General features: G+C 38.9%; 1 long non-coding RNA gene across 1 annotated transcript; it reads left to right on the top strand.

Annotated features, from left to right (window-relative positions):
• Positions 1 to 715: 715 nt before the first annotated feature.
• LOC135304144 (uncharacterized) lies at positions 716 to 2,620 on the top strand. Its single transcript, XR_010365589.1, has 3 exons — positions 716 to 837; positions 934 to 1,027; positions 2,510 to 2,620. It is a non-coding gene; the product is annotated as an uncharacterized LOC135304144 (long non-coding RNA).

The following is a 2,620-nucleotide window of genomic DNA, read 5'->3' as shown; positions in this document are numbered from 1 at the left end:
ACCTGAAACATTACCAAACAGATGTCAGGAATTATTCTGTGGAAGTCTGTTCAAATCGGAGTAAACTGGGCTTAACTTTTCCATGGTCATTGTTCTCCAGCAGCTTCATGTAAAGACCATTTATTCTGAAGCAATCCAGTTTCTGTGCTCGCTTAGATTTTCCTGGTTCCAAAACCTGTACTGAAATCCCATTTCTGGTTTGGTATCATATCTCATACTCAAGCCTTGCCTAACCTCTGTTCCCAGGACCTCCTGCAGATACAGTCACTTGTATTGTATTGTAGCTCCTGAAGTGTTCTTCTTTCTAAGTAAGAAAATCCATTCATGAAGGTACTAAAGGTGTTTGAAGAATATATACTGTAGATATGTAACACTTTTCTATTGTGATAAAAATTACATGAGCAAATAAAATGGGATAAATGTTGTGTATAAACAGCAAAGTTATGTATATAACTTTAGTGCTCAGGAAGTCAGTATACACACAGACCTCAAGCAAACTTCTCTGCTTGGAAATAAGTAAATGTTGTTTCAGCAGCACCCTCAGCAGTTCTGCATGTAACAGAATGGTAAAGCACAGTGATAGGAAAACAAGGGGCAGGTGTCCTCTCAGGAAAACTGCATTTTCTCAACTCACACTTATAATCATGCAAATAAGAATGAATCCTCATGTTTGGTTTGTATTTTTTCTCTATCTAAACAGGTGCAACTGTGTGAATCAAAGAAAGAAAAGAACATTTAGTACTTTAAATAACAGAGAAAATATGTTACTCTTCGTTGTTTTGCTTGTCTTTTGCTTGTGCTCCTGGCCAGAGAAGGAGTGAAAGCTGTAAAATGAATGTAAGTATCCTGTTCTTTGTTTCTTACCATAGTCCCTGCAGCCTTCTTCTTCCCTCCAAGGTACCTCAGGTGTTTCTACATCTCTCACTCCCACAGATTCATCCTGATACTGTAAAGAGCTGGGTGGCAAGTGCATTTCCTGGTCTGTCTTAAGATATCCCAAAACCTCAAAAAATGAAGAGGACAGAAGGTACTTTGCCAGATTAAGACTGGGGCCTCCTCCATGTCTCATGTTAGTTTTTAAATCTCCTGTCTATTGGAGACTCTGCTGGAGTCTGCTCTGGAATGGATCTCTGTGCCCATCTTTCCCATTGGGTCACTTGGCTCTGTATAGTTATACCTGTAGGAAACACAACTCTCAGCTTTGTTCTTGTGCTTCCCAAGTGCCTTGGAAGGAGGGTATTCTTGGGAGGCCATTCTGTCTCGATTTATCCAGAACCCACTTTTTTGCTTCTGACCCTGATGATTTTATTTCATTCAGACCCTGTTGTGGCCGGTCTGTAGGTTTTAATCAGGTACAGATGTGTTTGTCAGTGTCAGATACATGACCTCTTCAATTTCCTGACTCCTGGTGGTGTATCCCCACCATGTCACAAAGAAATACTGACATCTTACTTTAAATTTAGGATTCCACTTCTGCACTCTGAATAAGAGAACTGCTTAGTCTGAGTCTGGGTATGTGAACAGAAATAAGATTTGTCCCTCAAAAACACTTTTCTTTATGTGTCCTTTTTAAAATATTACCTGCAAACAGTCTAGTAACAACATGAGCAGCATGAATCAGTACATGAAACAGCTCTGTCTTTATTAGAGACAGAAGGAAAGAAAGGAATTCCAAGACAACAAAAAAGGAATTCCAAGACAACAGTAGAGTCCTTAAATCTCAACAACTTTCTCCTTCTTCGCTGGACCAAATCCTTGGCTTAGGAATTTCTTTTAAAATTTAATTGCAGATTTTATGTATCAGAGTGTGTGCAAGTATTCCATCCGTGAGTAACTTTACAGCCACTTTAGCTGTAGCTTACCTCCATTTACACTTAGTTTCCTGTCTTTTCCTGGTAGCATTTCTTATTCATCTTATTCCTTCTCATTTTTGTTCTCAGAAGATGCAAGTGGTTTTTACTTAGGTTTTGCAATATACATGAAATGATAAACCCTCAGCATTATTTCTAGGACTGCATAGATGAAAAAGTGTGGTTTGAGGTTCTGGGGTTTTCTTCTTTGAAGAAGTAGAGGATTATTTTCTCCTTAATTCAACAGTAATTTAAAGATATTTTCTTAAACTTCCCAGAATAAACAGATGAAGAAATTAAAAGACTTCCACTTGTTTAAGGTTGTAAAAACAGAGCATTCTTAATGTGAATTGTTTTGCAAGCATAACAATGGAAGAGACATCCAGGAAACAAGTTTAGTGTAATTAAGTCATTACCCAGGAGATTCAGAGCACAGAATATCTTTTACTCAGTTGTCTGGTAAACTGTTATCAACAGGATTAAAAACCTGCACAGTGCACACACTGACATATCACAATGTAAAATTAAAATATATTATAGCTAGGGCCAGAGAAGATCCTTCATCACCCAGGGCAGGGTGCTGAGGGGAGGCAGAAGCTGTGTTATGAATGCCAGACGTGGCTGAGTGTAGTTCAAAGGAACTTTAGCTCCTGTTGCAGATGCAAGGCACAACAGAGGAGCTGACTTCAAATCTTGCCTCTGGAAAAGGCAAGCTGCCCCAGAGCCATCTGCATTTCTCCTGAAGTGAAGATGTAGACATAGATTCCCAT

Source organism: Passer domesticus, chromosome 7 (assembly GCF_036417665.1).
Source record: "Passer domesticus isolate bPasDom1 chromosome 7, bPasDom1.hap1, whole genome shotgun sequence".
NCBI lineage: Eukaryota > Metazoa > Chordata > Aves > Passeriformes > Passeridae > Passer > Passer domesticus.
This window is presented reverse-complemented; position numbering and strand designations above follow the sequence as displayed.